This window comes from Amblyomma maculatum, chromosome 1 (genome assembly GCF_055883805.1).
Source record: "Amblyomma maculatum isolate TAMU_Amacu chromosome 1, ASM5588380v1, whole genome shotgun sequence".
Lineage (NCBI taxonomy): Eukaryota > Metazoa > Arthropoda > Arachnida > Ixodida > Ixodidae > Amblyomma > Amblyomma maculatum.
The window spans coordinates 214,523,810-214,544,844 of record NC_139344.1 but is presented as its reverse complement, the minus strand read 5'-3'; the positions used below and the strand labels follow the sequence as shown (position 1 = coordinate 214,544,844).

Here is a 21,035-nt window from a genome sequence, read left to right as displayed (position 1 = left end):
TTGTAAACAATGGCTTGAGGTCTTTCTCTAGATGGTCTTTGGGAACATATAACCGGCTACGCAATGTTTTTGTTACTCCTTTCTTTCTTTTAGCATACGGGGCGGCGGCACCATCATTATCGTTACTCATGAAAGTTTGCTCTGCCGCCCCATAAATAATGCCCCAAACTTTTGAACTGAATCACGTTCACTCTAGAGCTTTTAGCCTAACCGCTATTTTCGGCTGCTTTTACCGGCTCCCACACGCGGCAGCTTCATTTGCACCGGAATTCCACAATATGCTTCATCCTATAAACCACATCATATCTGTACACCTTCATTTTATTCGATGACTTTAACTTTCCTTCGATATCATGGAATAATATCTTGTCGCAACACTAAGTGAACAGAACATCGAAAGTCCTTGCCTCACATTCGGTTTATCTCAACACGTCACCTCCTAGGCTTGACGAAAGGAGGAAGCTGATCAGACATAGACTTTCTTTAGTTTTTTTTTTTTTTTTTTTCAACTTGACGGCAATGCAATTATTTGGGAAAACTCGTATCATCGGTATTTGCAGATACATGTGCACAAAACATAGCGGAATGTGCTATTGACAGACTCTACGTCTTGTACTTGTTCAACTGTACATTTTTGTTTTTTGGTTTGCAAACCTATGCTATGATATGATGCATTCTTTTTGTCGTATTGTTGTACCAACCTCCACTGCAGCATGGATACACTTAATAATTCGTGAATGAAATAACTGGATTTATTTTATTTGAGCTTGGAAGTAGGCCAGCGCCGCGTCATTTCCAGTGCCATGAAAGGGATTGCGAATTTGCGATCCAAGGGATTTATTTTGCATTGCAAGGAATGTCTCCTCCAGAGCACGCAGTGGGCTTCTCCCTCCCCGTTTGTATATATGGCAATTAAAGTTTCTGCCATCACCATGTTTCTTTCCTCGCGTCTCCCGGGTTAGGAAAAACTTGTCCAAGCTCTGCGCTTTTTCTTTTCCTCCCTCACTTTTTCGCCGCGTTCTGTCATTCTCTCCACATCTAGTAACTTGCTGCGCTTTCCTTTTTTTCCTCCTCCTACGCTGCTCCGCAGTCCCCCGTGCTCTCTCCACATAGCTCACGCCGAAACGAGTTATCGCTCTCCGGAAAAAACTTCGCTCTCCGCTTTTTTTTCTTCACTCTCGCCTTTCCGCCGCATTCTTAAATTCTCTCTCCCGTCTGCTTCCTCTTTTCTCCTCCTCCGCGGTTTGCTCCCGCCGAAACGACTTTTGTTGGTGTAGTGTTACTGCTGCTGGCGCGCGTCCATTTATACCCACGCAGTGTGCTTCGCCGGTGCCTCTGCTGCTTGTGTTGTGAGAGAAGGGAGGACAGCATACAAGATGGGTATAAAGCTCCTCCTCCTTAATCAAAGATTTTAACCCGGTCACATGCGCTGACTCTGCTAAATGCAAGAGAATCTACTGGAAGGAGACGTTCAACGGTGAGGTACAAGAATCCTACCCCCCCGGCGACGTTCTGCTTCTTGGATGTAAGTCTGCATGTGTTACAAGTATATTGCAATACTTTTTGTCTCGATCGTACTATTACTGCCTGCTGACGTAGCTTCTGTGTAAGTTTGCGGCTCTTATATTATTGTTCCGCAAAAGGTGATGGAGGCGTTGAATAGATTTTGATCGGTGTCAGCCCGCCGTCAACGCTGTGTGTACGGTCAAACACAACCACGCATACGCACCAAAGTACTTACCAATAACGGAAACCTAGTAAGCATGCTCAGAGTAATTGCCTCATCCCTCCTAATCCTTCTTGAATAAGGGAATAACGGACAGCGAGTACGCATAATCACAGTAATTGCCGCATTCCCCGCCCTTTTATTGGAGCATTCCTGCGTGTGCGCAGGGCTTGAATAGTGTCTGATAAAAGAACGTGCTCAGTGTACTATGCAACTGCTTGCACGTAATTATTTAACTTGCAGCACTCCGCTGCACTGTGCGTGCGCGGCATATTATAATCGGCGCATATTTTGCAATGTGGAAGTCGCATACAGTTCGACGTGCTGATGGCCGTGGAAACATATTTAGACATTTTTGCTGTCCCGGACGGTGACACGAGCCGCGTGCGTCTTCTCGCAAGCAAACTTTTACGTTGTACGGGCGGCGGAGCTTGCCGAATAGAAGTGCGGCCAGCTAGTTTATCTGCTCATTGTTTATACTCATATTATCTGACGCTGACCACTGAAAACGTAATAGAATGTGTACATACATTCCATATTCCATTGCAAAGTGCTGTGTAACGTGCCCTTTAGTTAGCAATAAGTTTAGCTCCCATAAATTTCTCTCTCTGCATGCCACATAGGCTAGCACAATTAGCAGACAAATGACAAAAAGGGACCTGCATCTGTTGCGCATTTATTTGTTGCCATTAAAATTTATCCAACCGCGGTCACATTCAGTGTGGTCGTCTGATACAGCATGTCATCAATATTTAAGGAAGGGCAGGCTTTTAGAAAAATAGATATCTTGCAGGATGGACAAACGAGGACAATATGTATGTGGGAAAGCAGGAACAGTATTTAACTGAAAGGGAACAGACATGTCAGAGTAATGAAGCACAGAGCAATATGAAAATACAATGGGTAAGAGGTGCTGAGAGGTATCAGAAAAGGAGTATTGGCACCAGGGATCACTTTCAGAAGGGGAGAGTTGTTCCTGAAGTCGGACCAGCGCTGCTAGAAATAAACCACTGATGCGGCAGTACAGGGTGACATAAAGCGGAGATCACTGAAAGCTTGAGAAGCATAGAATAAATGCTGATAAGAAGGATGGGTATGGAGAATGGGCAAAACCGACGGGCAACGAAGGTAATAACTAAATATTTGTATAGGAAGAGTGCGGACTTGCAGTGGAGGAAGAGAGCTAGAAAACTGACCAGTAAGTGTACAGGATTCCAGAAAAGCATATATTGAGCATATTGAATCAATGGTCAGAAATGTAGGGGGAGAGTAATGTAAACTTAATGGGGAAAAAAGGCAATTGTTGGGATATGTAGAGAGCTTGCACTTGGGCCACAGTGGCTGCCATTCCAGTATGCAGGCAGAGTGTAACACGTCAGGAGGCATGGCGCACACGTATAATCAACTTATTGGTCCCTAGCTGCTTCACCCTGCACAATCGAAGCTGCTGTAGTACTTCAATGCTTCTGGCTTACAACAGTGTGATTCAGTGGGTATGTGTGTAATCTGTGTGCACCAGAAAAGAGCACATGTTTCTAAAAAGTTGGACTATTACTATATTGACACTTACGTATCACTGCATAGACTCTGACGTGGTGCAGTTTTTTTTTTACTTGAGAAAAATTCAAAGCCTATAGATCCGTTGCGTGAGCACGCTTGCTGACAGTCAATGCACCATTCTCAAAAAGTAACATATATCGAGGCTCTTCAAGCAGTTAGCTTGAAATTTCAATCTTATTCTGCTTGTACATGATGGGCTATATAATTTGAACTAACGGAATCACTACACCTATGACTTTTTCAGTGAAGCTAGATTTTCGGTCATGCACATTTGCAGCACTGATTGCAATAACAAAATGTCTCTGATCACCATGCCACTTGTACTGTGGATGCATGTTTTTGCTTTCTCCAGTTTCATATCTGAAATAAAGCAACTTGAGTTCTTCCTTACAGTGGTGGCCCATTATTGTAAAGGCACAGATCAGCATGCACCCAGTGCACCTACTAGAAATGTATTGCTGCTGTTAGGTGATTTTGATACTTCGGCATTGTTTCATGCGTTGCTTCATGTCTTTGCAGTCTTGTTGCATTTTTGTTAGCTACTGCAGGAATGAGAAAAAAGGTCCCCTTGAGCAGTGTCTCTCAGGGCCTTTTTTGCAAGTAGTTTGCAAACGCAGCGCAATTCTCCTATAGAAAAACAGATCCTATTGGAATGTCACATCAGTGCATGGGCGATGGCAGGATGTTTTTTTTTTATCTTATGGAGCCAAACTTGCTCATCCCAGTAGGGGGGGGGGGGGTGCATTTGTCCAGACGCCATGCTGGCAGAGGCACTGATGCCATGAGCCAGCACTTCTGCCAGCCAGATCAAGATCTTGGATTACTATAGATAACACATGTAGGTATTTGTGTTGGGGGCAAAAATGTTTGTGGTGATTATTTGATGAAGTAAGTTGGTGAATTTTGCCTTAATGCTTTTATTTGCTCAGACGCTGCATGGATGCTTGAAGATGGTACTTGCTAATCTATACTTTCTGTATTCTGAAGGTGAAACGCAGTAAAAAAAAAAAAAAAAAAATCTGCTCCTTCTCGGACAAGACTCCCATGGCCTGAAAGCTCGGGTGATGAGCTTATTGAGAGATGGTTGCTAAGGAAAGAGCAAGAAAATAGCAAGTCCCTGCGAAGAAAGGTCAGAAAGCTGGAGGAGAAGCTGAAATGGTTGAAGATCAAGATAGCCGCCTCCAGGATTTGCTGCACAAGAAATTTGGCAAGTTATAAACACTTTTCTTTTGAAATTTAAGCGAAATGGTTTGTTTTTAAGTTTTAAATGCAGTGATGTAAGCGCAGAATTATAAGCATTCTGTTTGATATGTGCTGACAGTAATCTGCATTATATATAGCTGGGTGTACGTCTCTGTAACATGCTGTAATAGCCTGTCATTACCTAACCAATAATTTTAATGTGTTCAATTTTGGACAGGCCAAAATACTATTTGTGCTTGGAGTCTTGTTTCAAACTTTGTTGTCATTTTGCCTGTAGCAAGCAATGTTTTCTAACAAAAATGTCAGAAATCGACAAAAATGTATAGTTACACCGGAAGACACCAGAGACATAGTCGCCGCTGGGCACCATCTGTGTTCACCGACCTTGAGTGTAGCCAGCAACTTTGGTGAATCAGTGATATTAGCTGTGGGAATAAGGTCTCTATTGGTATCATCGCAGTCAGTTATTACTGTACTTGGTTGAAAAAATCCACTGTGCTAAAAAACACCACGACTATACACTCTAAACATAGATCATACCTTATAAGCACAACTCTCTCATAACATAAAGAATGTCGCCCATTGTTATGAGATTACAGTGGTTTGTTCTGCACCCTTCAAATTGTCCAGATTTGCCTGTGTACAGAAAAAAAATTGATTTGTCCCAGAGTATTGGCCCATTTCAGTTTACTATTAGGCACAGATCATGGCAAGTCCCCTGCATGTGCGGTTGTGTATGAGTTCCATTTATCTTGCAGTAAGGTGTACGTTGGCCAGATGGGCCGATGTATAAATGTATGTCTGAAGGAGCATTTGGAGGTCATATTGTCCAACACTTACTTGCACGTGGCTGTGCATTGCAGGAAATGCAACGAAGGAAAAAATAAGAATGGTGATAAAGATAGACAAGGCTGCTATCCGCAGTTCTCACAAACTAGCATTCTTTTCCATCATCGAGATAGGCTAACATGAGAACTTAAGAAGGCCTACTGTATCAGGAAAAAAGGTGCTAGATGCATCACCCAGCCTTTGTCTCCCTAGCAGAGTGTGCATTTTTATACCTAGATAAAATTTGAAACATAATCTTTTTTTTTTTTTACTGTCTGGTGATTCTGCGCAGGTGCATCTGTTTGTTTCTCTGCATATATATCTCATCTGTTTAGTCAAATAACCATAGTTGTGAGTCTGCGCTTGTCCTGTTTTTTAAGCGTTTAGACGTCATCTTTTTTAGTGCAATGGATTTTTTCAACCATGTCTATATACCAACTCGCCCAACTTTCTACCTTATTACTGTACTTGTATTCACCTTGCAGCTGTTCTAGGCAATATGATTTCTTATTGTAGGCATCGATTTACTTGTGTTCCTGCAGCATATAAACTGTTGTGTCTACATTTTGAAAGTATAATACATGCAGAAATTGTGAGATGAATAAGGGCAGTAACTGCTTTCTATGATGCTGATTCACACAGCCTAAAGCCTAAGCCTCTGGTTTGTCCATCCAGCACAAGAGGTGCCGGCGGCACCCAAGATCACTTTGCACATTTGGAGCGAACACAGATGATGCCAAGCAGTTGCACTGTCTCTGTTGTCTTATGGTGTAAATGTAGATGTTGATGTCACTAGAGGGGGCCGTATTGCAAGAGAGAGTATGAATATCTAAATAGTACTAGGTACTGTTGAAGAATGTGTGCTGCATTGAAAATTACGTACTCTTACGGCACGCTTCGAAACTACAACTGTCATTGTGTACTAAAAATGCACTCTTTAGTTGTATTTCATGTCTTTTTGTACAGAAATTTGTGACAGTTGTGTGTACGGAATAGGATAGAATGTAGCACTGGATAAAGGTGGGGGCTAAGGATGCTGAAGCACAGAACCTTATCTCCGAGGATGTGAGAAGGGAGCCCGAACCACAAAGTATTGAATGTTGAGCGACAGATATGAAGAGAGAAAATCAGAATGAAGAGATGGGGCCCCCACCTGATCTTACTTTGTTTAGCTTTTGCCTTTGTCAGACCTTGTGGAGCTGCAAAAACAGAAATTCCCCTTCACTCGGGAGGTCTTTTTCTAAAAATAATCCATCACTCTCGTGCCAATCACAGTAATCACACCTTGTTTTTTTTTTTTTAGTTTGGTGTAGGGTAAAATGAAATGGGGTATTTACAGAAGTATAATATGGAAGTGATAGGAGGGACTTCCAAATTGGGGGGGGGGGGGGGAGGTGGCATGCACTCTAGCCTAGGGCCCTTATTTCTGTTAATCCAGCTCCGAGAATGTTGCAAGCTGTGATGGCTGAAATTTGCATGGCCTGCTGATCCACTTTCCAATTTTAAAACATGAAACTGAAACAATTGCAAAAATCACTGAATTTGTGCAATCAGCACTATTAAAACTAATGCAGGATATGTTGCTGGGCTAGTTAGTGGTTATCGAGCATTATGGTATTGCAGTGCTGGCAGACAAGGACAAAAGGACGAGATACACTTACACAAATGTGCTGAACTTTCAACATGATTTTGGATGTTTTGATTCGCGCTTTACATTTGACAGAAGGGCATCAACGTGCAAACGCACCTACAAAGTAGATATAATCTCAGTAGCCACATGTTTCTTTTTTCATGAAAAATCTGGAAAAAAAGTTAAAGGCCAGGGCACAAAAACCAACATCGCACAAAAAATGCTAACGGGGCCGAAGCCCGAAGTGAAGGCAGCTTTTGATGCAAAAACTCGCAAGTGGCAAGTTAGCCACATTACCAGTTGTCATGTGGTTGTGGCATTTTTGAGAGGTGACCACTTTCCAGTTTAGAATTCCCAATGGCATCATAGGTTTCCTCCTTTTAAATCAATGACTGCGGCGAAATTTGTCAAATCACACCTTGTCATAGTCAATGCTGCAATTAAAACATCGTTTTTTTTAGTTTCCTTTATATTTTTACTTTTGTTACTGGTGCAGTGTATATTTAAACATTTAGTGTTTCCTGCAAGATATTACATGAAATGAAGAGCTAGAGCAGCAATAGTTGAGTGAATCTGAGAAAGTAGGAACCTGGGTGCAAGCAAAAAAATGAAGACATAGTAGATGCTTGGGCATGCTGGTTAGACATCGGTGCAGTGCATTTACGCTCAGATGTCTACGTCTCCTCTCGTCCTCGTCGTGAATGCGCTGCACCGATAATAAAAAAAGCATCAAGCTAGGTCAGATGAACTCATTGATGAAGAGAAAGTTTATTCATGCTATCAGTAAACTGCAGCTCACTGGCAAAGAGAAAACAGGAACATGCCCATGTCTACTACTCATGACCTCAAGCTTCTGGCACACACACTGACTTAACTTTGTAGGGCATAGACGTGATCGAGCTTGTCTACAAAGCAAAGGAAGTGACATTTTACAGCAGGTTTAGTCTGTGTTCTCATTGAAGCAATACTGTATAAGAATAAAAGCAAGTAACAAGCACATTGCCCTAGACAATGCAGTTGAATGCTAGGATTTGTTCCACAGCATAATGCTGTGGTGCTGTAAATGTGGCTCATTAATTACTTCAAGGACATTGCCTGCTCAGCTGAAGTGATGGCCTTGCATAGATGGTCTGTGGTCTGGCTTCCTAACTAAGCAGACTGCAGTTGCAAGTGAAACCATCATGTACCATTTTGATTTGAACTATGTGTACACAATGCTTTCAACCAATTTTTATTCAGCTGTCAAAATGACTCCTCTTCAGAGTATCAATGAAAATAGACGAATGCTCCTTTTGTTGCATCCAGTGTGCATGCACTTCACACTTTTAGTGTTGCTTCTGACATCCAGATATGAGCTTTGTGCCATAACTGCTGTATAGTAGCTGCAAACCTGACAAAGACAGCTTGTGAGATCACTGGGCTGTGCCAACTTTGCTGTAAAATTGATGCTGATAAGAAGTCCATATCATCATTCTTTGTCAATCTGCTATCACTTTCCGTAGGCAGTGCCAAACTTTGAAGCATTAAAACAGTTTTGCTGAGCAGAACGTTCTATCACTAATAGGTCTTCAGTGTGGGACTTGCAGTGTATGACTTCCTTCAGTGCTTCTGCTATACAAGCTTTCCAAGCAACTTGAGCTAGGATTTCAAAAAGGTTATTTTGCCCTTACCTGATTATATTTGCTTAACTCCTGCATTATTCCCTGCAGCCCCCAAGTGAGATATGCAAGGTTTTATAAGAACTTCAGAAAACGCCTATTAAATTGTTTCTTGCACGGTATGCTTCACAAACTTCTTTTTTTTTTTGCATTTTAAAGCCTATAAAATATGAAAGAAAAGGTCACTTGATTGGGCGCTTGAGCTTTGCTATTATGCAGCTGTCGAGAATATGTAATGAGTGGGCAAGGTTGGCAGCAGTACGACTGTAGGCATGGTGACGCAACAGTGTTGTATATATTTGGATCTCTAGCCTGTGTCATGTGAAGGTGCAAATGCATGCCGCAATGACTGACCATTGCTGACTACAAAAAAAAGAGCATTTTCATTCTCCTTTGAAATGCTCGGTCAGGAACATTCATTGTGCCATTGTGCAGTAAAAAGCAGGAATCCCAGTCAGTCACTGCATGCTTGAGAGCAGCACAGGAGCTTGGCATAAGCATCTGGTCACATGGCTTTTGTTTCTCATTCTGTGAATTTTAGAATGCAAGAAAGTACTGCATGAGAAATATAATATAGGAAACAATTTAATGATTGGTTTTCACTGGCACTATACAAGTTTGCATATCCCACTCTGGCTCTGCAGCAAATATTTACAACTTTCAGTAATTAAGCTTACATAATAAGTCAGTTAATGGGGAATTAAAAATTACCCTAAGTTACAGTAGTCTATGTCAACATGAAACATCCAGTACAGTTGTCTCTGAAGTGCCTTTTGATTTTAAATCTTGGCTGTAGTTGTGCATGTTATGCATATCCACTGCTCAACGACTACTATAGTTTACCATATTGCCACTGTGCATCTGCATGGCTTTTAAAACTATTAGTGAGCATTAAGGCTGACAGCAGTATAAGAGGTAAGTTGGAAAAAAAAAAGATAAGTTGGAATCTGGTGGAAGTATTCCAGATGGCCTATTCCAGTGTTCCTCAAATGGGGGTCCGCAAAAATATTTTGAGGGCCTGCAAACACACATCTCCCCCCCAAAAAGAAAGTTTATGCAATAGATCTGTGCTCTGGCCTGGCAAGACAGCTTTGCAGGATTAAAAGCATGGAGGTTCAAAGCCAACTTGTTTCTCAAAGGCAAAGACACAGGAGAGGAGTATGGAAATTGAGAGTCTGCATACGAGAGAGGGATTTTTGTTGATGCAGGCATCGGTTAAACTCGAGCTCTTGCTGCACTGCTGGATGGGCTGCAGGCAAAACATTTGGGGTGGGAGAGTGAGCAGCGCAGTGTTGGAAGGAGTTCAGTCTTTTCCAGCAGCATACATACTGACATGCTGCCTCTGTCTATGTCCTCTGCAGCTGTGGCCCACTGGCTTATCAAGTGCACATTTTTAGAGGTCACTTTAGTATGGACCCTATCCCAGTTTGATCTCTTCGAACTGCAGCAACAACAGTCCTCACAAGAATCCCTACCCCCCTCTACAGTCAACTTTCAGTGGTTCACAAGAGGTCTCCAACCCATCCATTGCCGATAACCACTGATCTATTCATTAAGCTGTTTGCTACTTACACAGATCCCTTCCGTTTCTAGCTCTTTAGGAAACAGTGCGAACAATGCACTGAAAATATGCAAACAAAAGAGTAGTAAGGATGGCTTTTCTTTATGGCTGCAGAAATCAAATAGCTAACCTTATCCATATCAAAAGGATTGTCTTTTTTTGTTCATCTTTCATGTCTACTGTGGCCCATCTATAAATAAACATGTGTGAATTCAGATTTCAGTTTGTTGTTTCACTGCTTTTCCTTTCCTTGTAGGTGTTGAATGCACCTGGGGCAAGGTACCTGTACTGGCAACAGCAAACTGCCGGGTAGGGGAATCACATATGCTTTCAACTCCTATGCTTGCACAACTACCTAACAAAGTCATAACACCCAGATTAACTTATAACTCTTTTTAATGTGCACTGCTTCACTTTGTTTCATGTTTCTTGCTATGCCATCCCATTTAAAAACTGGAAAGGATTGGCCAAGAAATCTATGTGTTCATTCATTCATGTTTTTACTATTGCTTGCACATCAGAGTTGTAAGGGTGGCTTTTCTTCGTGGCTGTAGACAACACATAGCTAACATCAAAACCAAGAGCAATATCTTTTTTTGTTCATTTTACCTTTCTACTGTGGCCCATCTATAAACATGTGTGACTTCGGATTTCAGTTTGGTACGTGTTTCACTGATTTTTCTCTCCTTGTAGGTTTCGAATGTGCCTGGGGACCAGGTACCTGTACTGGCAACAGTAAACGACCAGGTAGGGGAATTGCATATGTTTACCACTCTTATACTTGTCCAACTGTGCAGACAGAAATACGTAAGGAGGAGACCATAAGACCCAGAAAAACACCTTTTAACATTTGTTTTGTGTTTCTTGCTATGCCATCTCACTTAAAAACTGGGAAAGAAAGGTCAAGAAGTCTATGTATTCATTCATGTTTTTACTGTTGCTTATTACCATGTGCTTGGGTACACATGGAAATAATTACTTATTTCACCACATTTACTATATAACCTATATTAAAACACTACTTGGCTAGTGATCGAACTGTAGGGACATAAGCGGCTCATTGTATGGCGCATACAAGGTGAGCCTACTGCCGCTCGTAACAAGGAAAGCATAGAGGATTATTTATTTTGTTTATTAATATCGAAAATAACGAGTCATTTGATACTACAAATGTACCAGTTTGTGTTTTCTACGGTCTGCGATTTCTTCCAAAATCTTTGTGGTTTTTACTGAACTGTTCAAAGCCAATTTTCTTTAAAGGTGCTATCATGTAACACCTCTGAATTTTCTAGTCTAATGAAAAGTTAAATTATGTTTTCACACTGAAATTTTTTGCAGACAATCTGTGAACAAAGGTTTTTATCAGGCACCAAAAAGTGCCAGTAGAGTGATTTTTTTAACCGAAGATTCATCTGTTTTACATCTTTTTTCAAAACACATTAAATTGGTGAACAATACAAAGCTTAATCAGATTGTCATAACATGTATAACTTAGAAAAATATTTATAACTGCCTCATGACTGGTAAATATCCTTGCAAGATATATTAAGAGAAATTGCCTTTCGATTAAGGGTTCTTTAAAGTGCATATTTTATCCTTTATTGTCCATATTTTATTTTTGCATGCATGCGGAGGGTAATGCTTTTCTCTGTTCCATGCAGGTTCACCTTGGCAATTGTGTGTACATTCCTGTAGAGAGATGGCAGTGGCTCCTGACGCTGCCCAAGGATTCTCTGTTTTTCAAAGAACCAGTGAAGGCTGCCTGTGTCTCAGAAACAGGAGTGTGATAGGGGCCCCGTGTCGCCGCTTTCCGAACTCTAGTCCATTCAGCCTCCAAAAAAGCCCTGACCTATCACAAATTGGCAGCTGTAACAAGTGAGTCCTTCAATCGTGATCTAATTATCTTTTTTTCAGTCAAGTTCATGTTGTTTTACATAAACACAGCTCAACATCCTTCACATTTGTGGAGAATTCATGTGTTCAATACCATTTCTTTTATATTGCTGTGAATTGTTTTGGTGTTTCCTGACTGATTTCAATAATTAATTTTTACAATGATATAAAATTGACCATTTCTTCTCTTCGGACTTTTTTCTCACTTGTTGCTTTCCAGATGGATTTGTCGCATATATTAGCAGGAATGCTATTGATCAGCTGCCTCCAAGCAAGTGCATGCAGAAACTAAAGATATATTACAGAAATGCTGAAAGACGAACAGATGAAAAATGCAAGCTTGAAACTTCATATGTCATGTATATTAGAAGTCAAATAAATACTACCGAAAATTTCAGTCATTACCAGCCTTCTCTTATTGTATAATGTAGGACACCTGCTCAAATGTCACCACCTGAAAAGAAATTATATAGCTGTGGATTTCACGTCACCCTTCCTGCCCAAATCACCTATAATGCCCGTATTGCCCGTATTGCCCATATTGCCCATAATGCCCATATCACCCATAATTCCCTTATGCCCATATCACACATATCGCCCATATACCCATATCACACATATCGGCCATATGCCCATATTGCACATATCACCCGTACTCCCCATATGTCCCATATGACACATATCCCCCATATCCAATAATACCGTATGCTCAAAATTCATATGGGAGATTTTCAGTAGGGTAGCTGTACAGGTGAGGAAAAAATTGCCCATGCCGCGGTCACGGCCTCAGCCAGAATGGTCCAAGTGGTATTTCTCCCTACCCTTTCGCCTAGACGAAATGCTGCGACGAGTGCTGACAAAAAAAAAAAAAGCTTTTTTAACACATAGTGCAACGTCATACAACGAGATGACGCTGCGCGTTCAACCGCAAATAAAAACAAAAACAAAATTGTAAGGTCACGTGGTTCGCACGGAACCTTCGTTAAGAATCTCCCGCGGAACATCTGTGGAACTGCGCAGCTGGCTGCCAGGGTTACGGCGCATGCGCAGTAGCGGTCACGCGCCGCTCGGCGGAGGAGCCGGCGGTCGGGCGGCCGTCGCGCTCGCCTCCGGCTGAACCAGTTGCCATGGTAACGGCGCATGTACAGTAGCGGCTTTTTGGAGGCACCGGCGAAATGTGGAAACCTACTCCAGTGTAGCCCAGCTTCTAGCTATGCTAAGCTTTCGCTACAAAATAACTTTTCAGTTGGTTTTGGGGAAAAGGAAAGTACAGCTATCTGTCTCATTTTCGATGGGCACCAGTACTTAATTTGGAAATTGGTTGACAGGAAAGTGTATATAGTATCTTGCACAGTTCTCAGTGGACACCTGAATAGCGCAGTAAAAAGAGATCTGATGTCAAACAAAGGTCGTTTGTACAACCGCCAACAAAATCGAAGTTGCACTTCGATTAATAGAGCTGGTGCTCTAACAATACAGGACTGTAGTAGAGGCTGGTGTCCCTTCTCTTACAGCGAGGCCGGGGTGTCAACCGAGAATTACAATATTAACATCTCACAAAATAATTACTTACTTTATTGGTTATGCTACACGCATGCGACACTTTTTTCATAAAACATTTGTTAACGAAAACAAACGGCTATAAATATTTCCATTTTCCTAGAACCATAACCGAATGGAATGCCCTTCCTGATCATGTGTAGCGCATAATTTTTTAGCCCTATTGGATGTGAAGCTTGCATAATTGCTGATTATCGGAGTACTCATCTACTCAGTGATTTGAACTGGTTTCACGCTTCAACATAATCCGTTTCACGCTTGGGGCCGATGAACGTATGCGGTTTTTTAATTTAAAATGATGTAATGTGATGCTGGAATTTTGTTGTTAGCGATGCCTTGCCTGCTGTATCTCTCTTCTTTTTTGTCTTCTTAATTGTTACTGTGCAAATGTATGCACCCACGTGCTGTGGTCTCGTTTTCAAGACCGCAATATTTATAAATAAATAGATGAAATAAATAAATTGCGAAAAGTACAGCACCTTTACTTTCCTATAAACCAACTTAGAAATTAAATGCAGATGTCCACCTAAAAGTGAGACAGATACTGTGCCTTCCTTTCCACAAAAACTTCAACAACAACAAAACAAAATCGCGAAATGAAACAGCAACCTTAAGGCGCTATCGCGTTTATTTGTTAGGCGAACATTAAGCGTCCCCTTTATTTTTTGCCACGGAGCAGCACACGAACGCTTTGCAATAAGAATTATTTTCCAGCGATCTGTTATAAACTTATCTCAAGTCACGCATCAGCCCAAAACTAAGAACGTGGTCTGTATATAGTCAGCGCGTGAGTCGAAGTGCCATCGCCTTCATTGTGATGCCTGAACACGATACAATCACCGCCCACTTGAACCTTTAGAAACCTTCAAACTAAGCCACTTCCTAAACGCATGAACGTCGAATAACACACGGGTCGCCGCCGAACGCAGGCTGTGTACCTTAGCAAATTATGCAACATACTCGTCCTATACTCGGCCGCTCCTATGCTCGACCGCTGCTCTAGGTGCACATACACGCAAGCGGAGACGGCCGCGTCCGCGACCGAGCACCTAACGATTGCAATGGCCGCATCACTCCGCATCATTCCGGCGTAGGAGAGATGAAATGAGTGGCCAACGCTTGGAAGGCGTAGTCAGAACTCACAACCAGCTGCACCGATTCGCAAACAGCATACCGTTTTATCCTCCACGGCACTCCGCAAAAGTTTGCTGCCCGCATTGTATATAGACGGCGCGCCCGAGCCTCTGCATTGTCTTTTCGTCACGTGGGGACCTGAGCACGAGGGCATCCCCAGAAATGAGCGCGTTCACGCGTATGTCGAAGAAAGTTTCTTCCTGGAATCAATGGAAAATTCTCTTGACCTCCGGGATGACAAACGATACAAACCCTTCAACAATACATACTCATATTATACTACCACGTAATTCGGACTACACACTCACCGCCGCACTGCTCGCTTGACAAGACGCAAAGCAGTTTGGAGACGACTTCAAACCAACTGATTTCCATTGGCGGATATCGCACGCAAAATTGCCCCATCTTGTACCAACCACACTGTATCTCATGCCAAGCACCACAGGCTTATCTTTTCTACTACCACACTGTATCTCCATGCCAAGCCCCACATGCTTATCTTTTCCATTACCTATGGGCATGCTCGCCTCTCATGGAAGTGCCACCAATCCCATCTCCTTCCCGCACCTCCTGGTAAAACTCTGTTGGCTGCTCGGTTGCATGCTAAAGAAGGTCTAGACCCGGTGCAAGGCGACAGTAGATGGCTCCAGGATTGAGAAGCTTCCCAAGGAACTAGCCATAGCTTCCTCTTTGATCTAATAAAGTGTTTTTTTTTTTTTTTTTTTTTTTTTTTTTTACCAGCTCCTAACCCCTCTGCTCTTTCGCTTTTAGGAAGCACATGACACTCAACTTCAGCGACCATTTATATACATGTTCGTATTTAACCCGCCACGGTGACTCAGTGATTAAGGAGCTCGATAACTGAACCATTACTGAACCAAAGGGCGTAGAATCAAATCCCGGCCGTAGCGGCCCCTTTTCGATTGCAGCGAAAAGCGAGGCACCTGTGTACTATGCACGTTGAAGAATCTCAGGCGATCGACATTTCGGGAGCCTTCCACTACGGCGTCCCTAATAGCGTGAGTCGCTTTGGGATGTTGAACTCTGTAAACCCAACAAACATCTATGTAGTTGTGGGTATATTTCGGGTTAACCGCGCATTTGTTGCCGATACTTATCACCTATATAGACTTCGCCGCCGTTGCGATGGCCACCTCTTTTCAACAGCACTTAGTCCAAGAGGTGAGAACCTTCCCTGCTCTACGTTTGCGGTATGGGTTCATGGTAGGCGACTTGTGCGTGGCCCCTGTGACCCCCATTGAGCCCCGCCAGGTTAAACCGCCATCAGCACTTCTAACGTGAGGGCCGAGTACCACCCCGTCACCGGCGCCCCACCGCCAAGCAGCGCTATTTGCCTCCGTGGCTCGCTATAAATTACTGCCTGCCATCTTCCCCCCCGATGAAGCCCAGACCGCATGAAGGGCTGGAGGAGGGTTTTCACTGCAAACGGTCCGACCCCTGGGCCTCGCAGTGGCTAGCACCGGCGGGAATGCGCGTTCCTGCATGGAGGCTAGCGTTGCGTTCCTCCCGACCTCCGCTCCCCGCCTAACTAGGAAGCTCGAGACGAGAATTAAAGCGCTTTCCCTCGGGGTGCTCTCCGCTGGGCGTGGGCGGCCCCCAGGTGCGATAAAAAAAAAAAAAAAAAGAGAGAGGGTAAAGCGGCGTGTGGCTCAGCGGCCAAACGTCAGCTTCGGAAAAGCCCGGCCTGGCAACAAGAACCGCGCGTCTCAATGCCGCTGGGGCCCGGATCTTGTCGGCCTGCCAAGCGGAGCCCACTGATTGCCACCGCTTTCCTCAGAGCGAGGGGAGTGGCGGCTCAGCGCCTGCCAGCGCCGTGATGGACGCCGGTGCTTGATTCAGAGCGGCGCCGCAGCCCGCGGGGTCGCCCCTTCCTCCAGCCGATGCGCGCCGCGATAGCGTCACCCGAGGCGCGCGCGCTGGCTGCTACCGGACGAGACGGATCATCCCCGCTCAGGTGGCGGCCGCCAGACAGCCTCGTTGGTGCATTCAGCCAAGCCACTGTCGTGGGAAGGCGCGGGCGACGAGAACGCGGCCGCTTTGGTTTGCGTCTGCTTCGGAGGTCTCCCCCTCTGGCGGCATGGAGAGATCGAGAGTCGTATAGCCACCGTGCCACCATTTCCCGACGAATGCGAGTCAAGAATGTACAGCTAAAACATTTTAAACGGATAGCTTTTATGGTCCATGGATTCCAGCCCGAGATATGGCTTTTTTGAATTCGGAAGAGGCTGGCCTGTCGACTCAATGCATCGCTTTCAAGTAGCTCATGTCAGTGTCGACATCACACGCTGCAAGCCGTGCTAATTTGCGCAACTCGGTACTCCGCCCTGTTCACTGCGCAACGAATTGGGTTCATTAATTCTGTGCGGTTGAAAAATCAACGGCTCTTGAATGTAGCGAAATTCACCAGAAATATTCCACCAGCGAAAATACTTCAAAGGAATCCTAACAGCCTCTTTTGTTCTTTTGTTGGCAATTCTTCTCGGCGTGTGACTCTTAACGAATTTTATTATTTCGTTTTTCGTGCTTTCTTGGGTTACATTAGCAAGTAAAAGATAAGCTAGGATGTTCTAGAGACCCGATTTGATGACTGCACGACTGCACACGTTACAGCATGTTCTTCCGTGCCATTACAGCTCAATTCATTTCCTTCCCACAGCAATACCTCAGATTTAGTGGGCCGCATGCTCCACATAGGCTTTCGCGCCGTCCTATCATAGCCTACAGATAGAAATAAAAATGATGCCACGACAGTAACAGGAGACGCAAGTATCTCTAAGGTACCGCAGCTCAAGAAGAGACAAAAAAATCTGTCATGCAAGGAGGCGTTACGCATTCTGTCCTTATAGAACGCCTTTAACAGTCAGAAAAGACCACCAGAAACGGCTGCGCCTTCGTGCACTCATTACGGAAGTGGTGTGACTTTGCGCTCTGTACACAAAGGTTTCGCATTTTTTAAAAATTGCATGCGTAGTGGAGCGTGGGCTGAAGGCGACACAAATTTGCAAAACTTCGCCTTCTTTTCCTTTACATGCAACAATAAAAACAATGTTACAGAATTATTTGATACTATCCCGGTGACACGCTCAGTAGATATAAAGAGCCTAGCTTAAGTAGAACCTAGCTAGAATAATCTCATGATACTTCGAAGTCGAGAATGTCGCATCATGCATCAGCTCGCGGGGTAAACTGAGACAGCGCACAGGGCAAAATGAGACCTCCTTCCCAAATTAATGCAATACTTAGTTGTACATTTAGGTCACAGTAAGTCGACCCTATGGGCAATTGCACACTGTTTGTGGGCCTACATGAATCTGAAAGTACTGCACCCAGGCAGAAACTGGCACAGTTTCCTTCATGACCCGTGTGACAGACAGTTCGAAGACTGTCGCGAACACCGTGCCTGTACTGGTCTCTGCATCTATGCTGGTCTATGCATCCACCAGCGGCAAAATACGCATTGCAAGTGCTAGACGGGCTCAGTCCGGTCCTCGGAGCTTTTTAATAAAGGGAATAATGGGTCTTCCAGTCCCATCGTTGCTCAAGAAGGCGGAATGATCATCAGGGCTTCATCTAAGTTTTACGCGACGGCGTAAGGTTGTCATTGCGCGGCCCGGTGTAGCCGTCGTCGGCGGCGGCATGAGCGAAAATTCCCGGGATGCACCGTTTCGAGCGGGGGTCGCCGAGTGGGCGGCGTGGTGCGCGACGTCACGTTCTACGCACGAGTGTGGAGGCTCGCGGCTACGGTGGCGCGACTACGCAGTTGGAGGCAGCATTTCCACAGCAGCTGGGGTGGGTCGTGCGCGGACATAACAGGCTGTCCGCCATATATGGCAAAATTACTTTTGAAAAGTAATTAATTACATTACTAATTACTTTGCTGAAAATCGCAGAAAAGTAATTGAATTGCATTACTCATTACTTCTCCCAAAAGTAATTATAAATTACATTAAAATTAATTCTACTGATCAATTCAATTACTTTTAAATTACTTCTAGCTTTCATCCATGCAAAAACTAAGTAAAGCTGGTAAACGAAACAACAACTTCTCCTAACGCGAAGCACACGCATTCCTCCGTCTTTCCTCCAAATTCCGTCAAAGCGAGCTATTCCTTCCGTCTTTCCTAGAGCACTTGCCACTACAAAAATAAGACAACCGCAACAAAACAGCAAAAGCAGAATCATGATCCAACAATCGTGAAATAGGCTGCGAACTCAGCGTATTGCTGGCCCGGAGCTGTCTCCGCCATTTGAATGGCCCGAAAAAGCTAGGTGTTTTGTAGCTTCCGTAGTCCCAAAAATCGACCTCGGCACCTTGGGCTCAGTAATGGTCACGCCACGGTGGCTGACGCCATGGACCCTTCTGTCTGTCTCCCCCAACCCCAATCCTCCCTCGCCCCGTGGTGACGAGTGTAACCAGGTGCCCCTGTGCCCAAGCCGACGCAACAGGTAGTGCTACTGCGTCGCGCTCCCAACTAGCTTTAAACTCCGGCCTTCTTGCATCATGTGCACCTTCGGCATTCCCTTGACGCCTTGTATCCTGCTGCTTGGAGAATGGTGACCCACAGGAGGTCTCGTCGTTTCTACTTTCGCTACTTTGTAATTCACTGGAGTGGCGGTGCACTTTAGTAAAAGTAATTTCGAAAGCAATTAATTAATTTTGCTGCGAAATTACTGCTAGAAAATAATTCATTACATTACTAAATTACCAAACCGAAAAAGTAATTCAGTAAAGTACACATTACCAGGAAAAAGAATAAAATTACAGTAATTGAACTGTAAATTAATGTTGATTTTAAAGTAATGTAATTTTAGTAATTTCATTACTATAATTTAGTTACTGCCATGTCTGCTCTCCGCTGACATGAAGCCAGAAGCAGAGCCGTTGCGCGCTCAAAGCACCCATCCGGAAACAGACGTATAAAGGCGCTATGCTATCTCATTGATATGCATGTCTGTGATATTTCGCATAATGATTGTAAAAGGAAAAAAAAGTTGCATTGTCCGCATCTGTGTGGGAAAATGGAACAGGTGACGGAATTCATTAAAGCTGTCGCTGCATGCCCTTAGCGCGGAGCTTGAGTGTACCCCAGCTTTTTTTTTTTTTTTTTTTTTTTTTTTTTTTTTTTTTTTTTTTTTTACGGTGTTAGACAAACTATGGACCGCCTGCTGTGTGAATTCCTTCCGTTCGCCGAAAAAGGACGGGTGCTGTGCTCTACTGTACATGGGCTTGGTGACCGGCTGCCATCAAGGATTTCGCGCGTTTGCGGAGGATTGTGGCTTTGCAGCACGAGTGCCTTTGCTCAACATCCTTGTTGCCGACTCCATTTCTCTTTTCCCTTATTTCCCTTATTCCCTCTCGATCCTCTGTGCAGGGTATACCCAATCGATACATAATTCTGCTTAACCTTTCCGTCTTCCTCTCTCTCTCGCTTGATTGAGTGAATGTTGAGTTTATAAATATGCCCTTTCTTTTCGACATTTATTTGGGGGTTTCTTTTTTTTTTATTTTTTGTACCTCATATGCAGTTGTGCCTGTGTCGCGTGGTAAGGTGTGGATACCCGCAGCGTTATGAATTTTGGTTGATGTGTGTTTTGTTTACTTTTTTTCTGCTCTGCGTGAATGCGAATGGGATTAATACTCTACTGTTGAATGCCGCTGTTTCCTCCCCGTACGACATGTATTGCTTCTTTTGCATGGAATCCCGGGCCAGACAGGTGCTAGGAAGCGCCTATCTCTTGCATAATAGTTTAGTGCCTTGTGTAAGCAAATGGAAAAGCATTCGTTCTATTCGCAGTACTCGGAACACGAGCTTTTGTATGTGGTTGCAGTCAGACCAGCCATGGCCAGAACATGTTCGCTCGCTAATAAGAGTAAGCGGCTTAGTCTACAGTGAAACTGCACAGTTCGTATACCCTCCACATTCCCCAATATTCAGTCTTGGTTGGTACGTGGCACCTTTAGGGACACTAAAACACTTGGTGGAAATTTAACGGCGCCGTTTGACGCTCTACACATACTGTTTCCCCATTTTCACAGCAGTGTCGAAAAAATGTTTCCCATTTTCATTATAGGATCATCGTAGATAATGATAAGGAAGAGTGAAGCTTTGGGGCAAACTATAAAGTCGTTACGTTCAGTTTCGGCCCTGCAGGACGCCACAGTGTTTGTTGTTGCTTCATATATACTTTGTTGCTAAAAACATTTCCTCCGCCATTATGGTGCAGCGGTTAGGGCGCTCGGCTGCTGTGCCCAAGGACGCG

General features: G+C 43.8%; 1 long non-coding RNA gene across 1 annotated transcript; it reads left to right on the top strand.

Annotated features, from left to right (window-relative positions):
* Positions 1 to 1,261: 1,261 nt before the first annotated feature.
* Positions 1,262 to 11,966, top strand: LOC146205582 (uncharacterized). The gene is made up of 5 exons (XR_014704213.1): positions 1,262 to 1,525; positions 4,274 to 4,493; positions 10,423 to 10,475; positions 10,860 to 10,913; positions 11,828 to 11,966. It is a non-coding gene; the product is annotated as an uncharacterized LOC146205582 (long non-coding RNA).
* Positions 11,967 to 21,035: the final 9,069 nt, after the last annotated feature.